This window comes from Phyllostomus hastatus, unplaced genomic scaffold (assembly GCF_019186645.2).
Source record: "Phyllostomus hastatus isolate PE091 unplaced genomic scaffold, TTU_PhHast_1.1 phas_scaffold_78, whole genome shotgun sequence".
NCBI classification, from domain to species: Eukaryota; Metazoa; Chordata; class Mammalia; order Chiroptera; family Phyllostomidae; genus Phyllostomus; species Phyllostomus hastatus.
Genome location: NW_025334041.1, coordinates 48077856 through 48089754, shown reverse-complemented (window position 1 = coordinate 48089754; position 11899 = coordinate 48077856). Strand labels below are relative to the sequence as shown.

The 11899-nt window shown below is 35.2% G+C and overlaps 1 pseudogene; it reads left to right on the top strand.

The window, feature by feature from the left end:
* The first annotated feature begins 11149 nt into the window (after window positions 1–11149).
* LOC123811838 lies at window positions 11150–11645 on the top strand (annotated as a pseudogene).
* The last annotated feature ends 254 nt before the right edge of the window (window positions 11646–11899 follow it).

Genomic DNA, 11899 nt, shown 5'->3' with positions numbered 1-11899 from the left:
CAACCTTGCACAGCAGCTTGTACACTTTGGTTATGGTCAATCCTCATAGTCAGCCAGCCTTAGGGTTGACTCCACCCATGGACTGACCAGTGACAATCAAGACTGAACTACAATAGGAGGGTTTAAATAACTCACTAAAGGGACATTCCTAGGAGCACATGACTCAGGTGATCAGGGAGACTGAGCTACTGAGCCTGACAGGACACCTACTACATAAGGCCACCCTACCAAGACTGAGAGACATAGTAGATCTATCTAATACACAGAAACAAATTCAGACAGGCAGTAAAAATGAGGAGACAAAGAAACATGTCCCAAATGACAGAACAGAAGAAATCCCCAGAAAAAGAACTAAATAAAATGAAGTCAAGTAGTCTACCAGATACAGAGTTCCAAAAAATAATTACAAGGATGCTCAAGCAAATTAGGGAAGAATGAATGAACTCAATGAGAACTTAAAAACAATGACATAGTAAACATAATAAAGGACATAGAAATCATTAAAAAGTCAGAAATAAAGAATACAATATCTGAAACAAAGAATATACTAGAAGGAATCACAGGAGACTAGATGAGGCAAAAAACTGAATCAGCAATTTGGAAGACAAGGTAGAATAAAACTAAGCAGAAAAAAATTTTTAATGAGAATTGTTTAAGGTGCCTCTGGGGCAACATCAAACAACACCATTGGCATCATTGGGATATCAGAAGAAGAGAGAGAGCAAAGGATTGAGAGCCTGTTTGAAGAAATAATGACTGAAAGCTCCCTTAACCTGGTGAAGAAAAAAGAAGCACAAGTCCAAAAAGCACAGAATCCCAAACAAAATAAACCCAAAGAGGTCCAAACCAAGACACATCATAATTAAAATGTCAAAGGTTAAAGACACAGAGGGACTCTTAAAAACAGCAAAAGACAGTAACCTACAAGGGAGCTCCCAAAGAGTGTCAGATGATTTCTCAACAGAACTATTTCAGGCCAGAAGAGATTAGAATAAAATAGTGAAAGAGACTTACAATCAAGACTACTCTACCCAGTAAGAATATCATTTAAAATTGAAGAAGAAATGAAGAGCTACCCAAGACCAAAAAAAAGAAAAAAAAAAACCTAAAAAGTTCATTATCACCAAACCAGTATTACAAAAAGTGGTAAAGGGCCTTCTTTAATAAGAAGAAAAAAGGAGGAACATAAATAAAATAAATAAAATTACAATAAATACATACCTATCAATAATCACTTTAAATGTAAATGGCTTAAATGCTACAATCAAAAGACACACAGTAGCTAAATGGATAAAATAAGACCTATATGTATACTGCCTACAAGATACCCACCACAGAACAAAATACATGCACAGACTAAAAAATAAAGGGATGGAAAAAAATTTCATGCAAATGGCCATTTCAAAAAAGCTGGGGTAGCAATACTTATATCACATGAAAAAAAGACTTTAAAACCAATACCATAAATAAGAGACAAAGAAGAACATTACATAATGATAAACAGATCAGTCCAACAAGAGGATATAACCCCTGTAAACATTTATTCACCCAACATAGGAGCACATAAAAAAATAAAGCAAATCTGAATGAACATAAAGGAAGAGACTGACCATAATACAGTCATAGTAGGGGATTTTAAGACCCCATTAACATCAATGGAGAGATCTTCTGAACTGATAATCAACAAGGAAATGTTGATCTTAGATGATACACTAGACGAGATGGGTTTTATCGATATTTTCTGAACGTTTCACCACAAAGCAGAAAAATAGACATACTTTTTAAGTGCACATGAAACATTTTCCAGGATAGGTCACATGTTAGAGCCCAAAACAGTCTCAATAATTTGAGAAAATTTAAATTATATCAAACACTTTCTCCAGTAAAAATGGGATGAAACTAGAAATCAATTATAAGAAAAAAAACTAGCCTTGATGGGTGTGGCTCAGTTGGTTGGGTGCAAAGCAAAAGATAGCTAATTCAATGAGGGCACATGCCTGGGTTACATGCCCCATCCCTGGTTGGGGCCCATGTGACAGGCAACTGATCAATGTTTCTCTCCTTTCTTTTCCCCCTCCCTTTTTCTCTATCTAAAAATAAATAAGTAAAATCTTTTTTAAAAAGAAAAGAAAAATATTAAAAACACACATGGAGGCTAAATAACATGTTACTACACAATGAATGGGTTAGCAAGGAGGTTAAGAAAAAAATAAAAAGATACCTTGAAACAAATAAAAATGAGAACACAGCAACCCAAAATCTATTAGACATAGCAAAAGTAGTCCCAAGAGAAAAATCATAGCAATACAGTCGTACCTTAAGAAACAAGACAAATCTCAAATAAACAATCTAAACTTAAGTGTAATGAAACTAGATAAAGAACAACAAACAAAGCTGAAGTGAACACAAGGAATGAAATAATAAAGATTAGGTTGAAATAAACAAAACAGTTTTTAAAAAGCAATACAAAGGATCAATGGAACCAAGAGCTGGTTCTTTGAAAAGATAAATGATATGATACACCTTTAACCATACTCATCAATAAAAAGAGAAGACCCAAATAAATGAAATTAGAATTGAAAGAAGATTACTATAACTGACACTATAAAAAAAGAAGATGATAAGAAAATATATTATGAACAACTATATGCCAATAAATTGAACAATCTGGAAGAAATGGATAAATTCCTAGAAACATAATTTTCTAAAAGCAAGTGAAAAAACAGACCTGAACAGAAAAATTACAACCAACAAAATCAAAGCAGTAATCAAAAAACTCCTAACAAATCAAAATACTGAACTGAATGGCTTCACAAGTGAATTTTACCAAACATTCAAAGAAGAAGTAACACTTATTTTTCTCAAAATATTTTAAATAATTCAAGACTCTCAAGCTCATTTTACAAGGCCAGTATTATTCTAATTCCAAAAATATATAAAAATGCTACAAAGAAAACAAATTATATGCCAATATCCCTGAAGAAATCCTCAATAAAATATTAGCAGACTGAATTCAGCAATACATTAAAATGATCATACACCATGATCAAGTGGGATTTATTTCTGGAATGCAAGGTTGTTATAATATTTGCAAACCAATTAATGTGTTACATCACATAGGCAAAATGAAAGATAAAAATCACATGATCATATTAATAGATGCAGAAAACATTTAATAAAATCTGCCACCCATTTATAATTCAAACTTTCAGCAAAATGGCAATAGAGGGAATATACATGAGGTAATAAAGGCCATATATGACAAACCCACAGCTAACATCAAACTCAATGGGGAAAACTAAGTGTTTCCCTTAAGATCAAGAACAAGACAAGAATGTTCACTTTTCACTGTTCTCATTAAACATAGTACTGGAAGTTCTAACCACAGAAATCAGGCAAGAAAAAAATAAAAGGCATCCACATTGGAAAGGAGTAAAGCTGCCTTTATTTGTACATGACATGATATTGTATACAGAGAACCCTAAAGATTCCATCAAAAAACTAATAGAACTGACAAGTAAATTCAGTAAAGTAGTAAGATACAAAATAAATATTCAGGAATAACTTGTATTTTTATACATCAATAAAAACTATCCAAAATAAAAATTAAGAAAACAATCCCATTTATAACTACATCAAAAAAAATAATATACTCAGGAATAAATTTAATCAAAGGGGTAAAAGACCAGTACTCAGAAAATTATAAGGCACTGAAGAAAGGAACTAAAAAATATACAAATAAATGGAAGCACATACCATCATACTACCCAAAGCAGTATACAGATTCAATGCAATCCTTATCAAAATAACAATGGTGTTTTTTCACAGGACTAGAACAAGTAATTCAAAAATTTACATGGAACTACAAAAGACCCCAAATAGCCCCAGCTGGTGTGGCTCAGTGGATTGACTGCCAGCCTGTGAACCAAAGGGTCTCTAGTTCAATTCCCAGTCAGGGCACATGCCTGGGTTGTGAGGCAAGTCCCAGTAGGGTATACATGAGAGGCGACCACACATTGATGTTTTTCTCCCTCTCTTTTTCCCTTCTTTCTCCTCTCTCTAAAATTAAAATAAATAAAATCTTTAAAATTTTTCATATTAAAAAAAGACCACAAATAGCCACAGCAATCTTGAGAATGAAGAACAAAGTAGGAGGTATGCTACCTGATATCACACTATAGTACAAGGCTATAGTAATCAAATATAGCTCAATGAAACAGAATAGCACAGAAATAAACCCACTCCCACATGATCAATTAATGTATGACAAAGGAGGCCAAAAAAACCCACAATGAAGTAAAGGCAATAAATGGTGCTGGGAACATTGGACATATCCATACAAAAAAAAAAAAAAAAAGAAACTGGACCATCTTCTTACACTACACACAAGAATAGATTCAAAATGGATTAAAGACTTAAATGTAACTGACTGGTGTGGCTCAGTTGGTTGGGCATTATGATGTGAAATTAAAGGTCATAAGTTCAATTTCCAACCAGGGCGCATGCCTGGGTTACAGGTTTGGTCTCCTGGTTAGGACACATTCAAGAAGCAACCAATCAATGTTTGTCTCTAACATCTATGTTTCTCTCCCTCTCTTGCTCCTTCACTTTCCCTATAAATAAATAAATAGATAGATAAATAAATATATAACATCTTTTTTAAAGACATAAATGTAAGACTTAAAACCATAAAACTCCTAGAACAAAACATAGGCAGTAGAATTTCTGACATTTCTCTTAGCATTATTTTTTTCTGATATATCTCCTCAAGCAAGAAAAACAAGAGAAAAAAATGACAACTAGAACTACGTCAAACTAAACCGGTTTTGTCCAGCAAAGGAAACCATCACCACTACAAAAACAAGCCCAGTGAGTAAGTGATGATATTCACTAATGTTACTATATTTTGCCGTGTATACTGCACACACCTGTTTTTGGCCCAAACTTTCAGGGAAAATTTTTTTTTAATTTTTTAATCTAATTTTTATTTATATTTAGGTACATTTTTTTGTATTATAAAGGAATTTCAGCATTTATTTTTGAACATATGATACAAGAAATTTTACGTAACAAATAATTATAAAACATAAGAACAGATACAAGATATTTCAGGTACTACCCATGAATAATGTACATCCTTATTTTTCCCTCAAAAATTGGAGCAAAAAACGTACACATTATACACAGCAAAATACAGTATATCTGATAAGGGTTAATACCCAAAATTTATAAAGAACTCATATGGATTGGAAGATGGTGGCTGAGTAGGTGGAAGCTGAATCCACTTGCTTTCACCCCCAAATCAGATTTTTGGCTGATCTTCCCACAAGTAACCTGAACAATCAACAGAATCTTAGCTGATAGAAGTTTTGAAGCCAAGGAGTACAGAAGTAGTCTTGTACCGTCCAGATTGCAAGCACCACATCCAATGAGGAAGCTCTGCAGAACAGTCAGGCCAGGCTCAAGAAGCCCCCTGCTGGGTGCATACCCACAGGAAAAGAAAGGGAGATGCCAAGGGAAGACTTTCTGAACTTTTCTCAGCCAGGACAAGATGCACTGATTCCTTGGGCTCTATTTCACTGTAACCAGCTGAGCTGAGTGCAGAAATTGGTGCAGCAAGGGGAATTCAGGGCCACTCTCAGCCTTGGCTCTTATACAGAACTGCTATCAGCACCAAGCAGGAAAGAGCTGACCTTCTTACACAGATTAGTCCCTCACATGGAATGGACAGCTAATTTATCATTAACTCTACTTTACTGGAAATAATCTATGTCAGACCAAGACTTATGGCACAGAGGTGGAGCAACATGCCCACGGTCTTCCCTGAAGACTGAATAGCACCTCCCATGGGAAATCTCCCACTACCTTGATCACACCAGAAGCACCTCTAAGAGGCAGGTGGAGACAACAGTCAAACACCAAACTCTGCTAAGATGAATTCCACCTTGTTCTTTTTCAGTATTTGCATTATTTTTCTCTTGCATAGCTTTTTAATATTTTATTTTTCTTCAATTTTATTCCTATTATTTCACTTTTTATTCCATTTTCATTTCAAATCTCATATTTTATTCTTCCTTTGCCTTAGTCCATTTGCCTTCTTCCTTCCCTCTCCTACTCTTGTTTTAAATTTTATGTTCTTCCTTTCCTTGCTGTGTTTCTATTCCTTAGTCTTACTATTTCTCCTCCCTCTAGCCTCTTAAAATCATTTTTCTTTGCTTTATCACCTTACATTCTTTTTCCCTTCCTTATAATACTCTTATAATCTTTCCACTTTTATTAATCTTTGCTTGTCATTAATATTGCAGTTGCTGTTTTTCTTCTATTTTATTCCTATTTGTTCACTATTTTTTAATTTTCTAATTTCATAGTATACTCTTCCTCTATCATACTCCTTTTGCCTGCCCTTTCTTAGTTTCATTTGAAATTTGCTTCCCTTTCTTAGCACAGTATCTATTCCTTACTCTTATTATTTCTCCTCCTTCGATCCTCTCCAAATCATTTTTCTTTCCTGTGCACACCACATACTTTTTTTCCCTCTTTCTTATAATATTCTCATTCTCTTTCCACCTTGATTGATCTTTGCTCAGTTATCATTGATATTGCTGCTGTTGTTTTTCTTCAGTTCTGTTCCTATTGTTTCACAATTTTTTATTTTAAGTCATATTATATTCTTCTCTTTTCTTACTCCATTTTGCCTTCCTCCTTCCCTTTTTTATCCATCTTTTAAATTTTACTTTCTCTTTCTTTGCCTTGTTTCTAATCCCTGTACTTATTATCTCTCCTCCCTCTAACCTCTCAAAATCATTTTTCTCTCCTTTACTCATCTCTTACCTTTTTTCCTTTCTTCTAACATTTTTATTTTCTTTCCACCTTTATTAATCTTTACTCATTTATTGTTGACATTGCTATTGTTGGGGGATATTTTTGCTGATGTGGGTTTTGTTTTCTGGGTTGTTCTGACTTGTTCTGCCAGCACCTGAACAACAGCATACAAGATGAGATAGGGGTGGTAACTCTCAGTCAGCCAGCTGGAGGGGAGAACCCACTAACAAATGAGCCAACAACAATCAAAACCCAATTACAACAAGAAAGCCCACATAAATTGCATAAAGGGTATCACTAGACCCTCCAGCTCAGGAGATCTAAGTGACTACACCCCTGAGGCCCAGGGAAATCCTACCACAGAAGGCCACCCCACAAAGACAGGGAGTCAAAGGAGATCAATCTAATATGCAGAAACAAACAAAAGAGTCACCTAAAATAGGGAAACAGAGAAACAACCCTCAATCAAAAGGAAAAGGGGCATGTCTAGAAAAAGAAAAATTGAATTGAGGCAAGCAATTTATCAGATATAGAGTTCAAAGTAATGGTTATAAGGATTCTCAAGGAACTCAGGGAGAAGTATAGGAACATTATGGGAGCTACAAGGAACTAAGTGAGAACTACATCAGCATGAAAAAGGACACAGTAACTATGAATAAGGACCAGGCAGAAATGAAGAACATAATATCTGAAATGAGGAATACATTAGAAAGAATTAAAAGCAAGCTAGATAAAGCAGAGGGTCAAATCAGCTAGTTGGAAGACAAGGTAGAAAAACACCCATCAGCACAACAAAAAGAAAAAAGACTCAAAAAGAACACGGATAGTTTAAGGGAACTTCAGGACAACATGAAACATAACAACATTCACATCTATTTTCAAAGATAAACCACATGGTAGGACACAAAACATGCCTTGACAAATTCAAGAAAATTGAAATCATGTCAAGCATTTCCTTGGATCACAATGGCTGGAAACTAGAAACCAACCTCAAGAAAAAGTTTAAAGACATTCATATACATGGAGACTGAATAACATGTTATTAAATAATGAATGGGTTAACAGCAAGATCAAGAAAAAAATCAAAAACTATCTGAAAACAAATGAAAATGAACACACACAACTCAAAACCTATGGGACACAGCAAAGGCATTCCTGAGAAGGAAGTGTATAGCAAGAGAAGTGTACCCAAAGAAGATAGAAAATTCTCAAATAAACAACCTAACCCTACATCTAAAAGAACTAGAGCAAAAGGGAGATAATAATCAATATCAGAGCAGAGTTACATGACATAAGGACTAAAAAACAATCCAAATGATCAATGAATCCAGGAGCTGGTTCTTTGAAAAGATAAACAAAATTTGCAAAACTCTAACCAGATTCATCAGAAAAAAAGAGAGAGGACCCAAATAAACAAAATCAGAAATGAAAGGGGAGAAGCAAAAATGACACCACAGAAATACAAAGAATTGTAAGAAATTACTATGAACAACTATATGAAAGAAATTGGACAACCTGGGCAAAAGGGACAAATTTCTAGAAACAAACAATCTTCCAAAACTGAATTGAGAAAAAGCAGAAAGCCTGAACAGACTGATAACAACTAGCAAAACCGAAGCAGTGATTTAAAAAATTCCCAGCACACAAAAGCCCTGACCTGGATGGCTTCACAGGCAAATTTTACCAAACATTCAAAGAAGAAATAACACCTCTTCTTCTCAAACTATTCCAAAAAATTCAAGAAGATGGAAGGCTCCCAAACTCTTTTTGAGTCCAGTATCATCCTAGTTCCAAAACCAGTTAAAGACACAACAAAGATAGACACAAAAAATTACAGCAAAATATCTCTGATGAACAGAGATGCTAAAATCCTCAACAAAATATTGGCAATCCAGATCCATCAATACATTAAAAAGGTCATACACCACGACCCAGTGGGATTTATCCCAGGGATACAAGAATGGTACAATATTTGCAAATCAATAAACATAATACACCACATAAACAAAATGAAGGACACAAATCACATGATCATATCAACAGATGCTGAAAAAGCATTTGATAAAAACCAGCACCCTGAGTGATAAAAACACTCAGCAAAGTGGGAATAGAGGGATTATACTTCAACATAGTAAAGGCCATATACAAGAAACCTACTGCCAACACCATATTCAGTGGGCAAAAATAAAATCATTTCCCTTAAGCTTAGCAACAAGACAAAGGTCTTTGCTTTCACCACTCCCATTCAATGTGGTACTGGAAGTTCTACCCACAGCAATTAGACAAGAAAAATAAATAAAAGTCATCCAAATTGAAAGAAGTAAAACTGTCGTTATTCACAAACATGATAGTTTACATAGAAAAACCCTATGGTCTCCACCAAAAAATTACTTGACCTAGTAAGTGAATTCAGCAAAATAGCAGGATACAAAGTCAATATTCAGAAACTGATGAACTATCAGAAAGAAAAACTAAGAAAAAATACCATTTACTACAACAGCAAGAAAAATAAATTACCTAGGAATAAATTAACCAAGGAGGTAAAAGATCTGCACTCAGAAAACTACAGAACATTGTGGAAAGAAATTGAGGCAGATACAAATAAATGGAAGCATACACCATGTTCATGGATTGGAAGAATTAACATCATTAAAATGTCCATACTACCCAAAGCTATCTATAGATTCATGCAATTCCTATTAAAATACCAATGGCATATTTCACAGATCTGAACAAATATTTCAAAAATGCATATGGAACCAAAAAGGACCCAAATAGCCTCAGTAATCCTGAGAAAGAAGAACAAAGTTGGAGGGATCGTGGTCATAATACCTGATATACTACAAGGCCACTGTAATTAAAACAGTCTTGTACTGGCATAAGAACAGACACATAGACCAATGGAACAGAATAGAGAGCTCAGAAACAAACCCATGTTTCTATAGTCAATTAATATTCGACAAAAAGGGCATGAGCATACAATAGGGTAAAAACAGTCTCTTCAATAAATGGTGTTGGGAGAACTGGACTGGTACATGCAAAATTTTTTTTAAAAAAATGAAACTAGACCACCAACTTATACCATACACCAGAGTAAACCAAAAACAATAAAAGACTTAAATATAAGTCATTATAGCATAAAAGTCCTAGCAGAAAATATAAGCAGTAAAATTTCAAATATCCCATGTAGAAATATTTTTGCCCATATATCTCCCCAGGCAAGGAAAATAAAGGAAAAACAAACAAATGGAACTACACCAAATTTAAAAGCTTCTGCATAGCTAAAGAAAGGATCAAAATGAAAAGATAACTGACTGTATGGGAAAACATATTTGCCAATGACACATCAGATAAGTGTTTAATCTCCAAAATATATAAAGAACTCATACACCTCAACACCATGAAAATGAACAATACAATTTAAAAGTGGGCAAAGCACCTGAATATATACCTCTCAAAGGAGGACATGCAGATGGCCCATAGACATATGAAAAAGTGTTCAACATCACTGGCCACCAAAGAGATGCAAATTAAAACCACAATGAGATATACCTCACACCAACCAGAATGGCCATCATTAATAAATTAACAAGCAACAAATGCTGGTGAGGATGTAGAGAAAAGGGAACCCTAGTACACTGTGGGAATGCAGACTGGTGCAACCACTGTGGAAAACAGTATGGATTTTCCTCAAAATGTTAAAAATGCAACTGCCTTATGACCCAGCAATTCCACTTCTGGGAATATACCCTAAGATTCCTAAAACAGCAACTGAAAAGAACTTATGCACCTCTATGTTCAGAGCAGCACTATTCACAATAGTCAAGTATTGGAAACAGTCTAAGTGCCTACCAGTAGATGAGTGGATTGATAAGCTGGTACATTTACACAATGGAATACTATGCAACAGAAAAAAGAAGGAATTCCTAACTTTTGCAACAGCATGGATGGAACTGAAGACTATTATGCTAAGTGAAATATGCCAGTCGGTGAAAGACAAATACTATATGATTTAACTCATATGTGGAATCTAATGAAAAAAGTACACTGATGAGCAAGATAGAAGTAGAGACGTGGAAACATGGAACAGACTGACAGCTATAAGATGGGAAGAGTGAGGGGGGAGTGGCCAATGGAGAGGGAAGGGATTAGTCAAAGAACTGTATAAATGACCCACAGAGTGGGGATTGACTGAGGGGGAAGGGGTGGGCTGAGTGGAGGGGAACAAAACAGAAAAAAATTGGAACAGTCTTCAGCTTTTGGCTGTGAGGAAGAGAAGGTTCAACTTTCGTCTGGAATCTGGGTTCATCTGACAAGAACTGCCTCCACCATGCCTCTGAAGTTAGACCCCAATGAGATCAAAGTTGTTATACCTGAGGTGCACCGGTGGGAAATTGGTACCATGTCTGCCCTGGCCCCCAAAATTGGCCCCCTGAGTCAGTCTCCAAAAAATGTTGGTGATGATATCGCCAAAACAACCAGTGAATGGAAGAGTCTGAGGATTGCAGTGAAACTAACCATTCAGAACAGACAGGCCCAGACTGAAGTAGTGACTTCTGCCTCTGCCCTGATCATCAAAGGCCTCAAAGAACCACCGCAAGATAGAAAGAAGAAAAAAAACATTAAGCACAGTGGAAATATCATTTTTGATGAGATTGTCAATATTACCTGATAGATGTGGCACCAGTCTTCAGCCAGAGAACTCTCTGGAACCATAAAAGAGATCCTGGGAACTGCCCAGTCCATGCATGGGCTGCAATGTTGATGGCCACCACCCTCATGACATCATAGGTGACATGAACAGTAGTGCAGTGGAATGCTAGTTAAGAACTACAAAGGAAAATTTTCAATTAAAGGTCATTTGACAACCAAAAAAATAAAATAAAATTGGGACAACTGTAATAGAATTAACAATAAAAAGGTGAAAGTTAATTGCATTGAAAATTTTAAAAAAAGAACTCATATGATTCAGTATCAAAAAAGAAAACAATCCAATTAAAAATGGGCAGAGGGCTGAATAGACCCTTCTGTAAAGAGGACATACAAATGGCCAATAGACATACAAAGAAACTCCGTA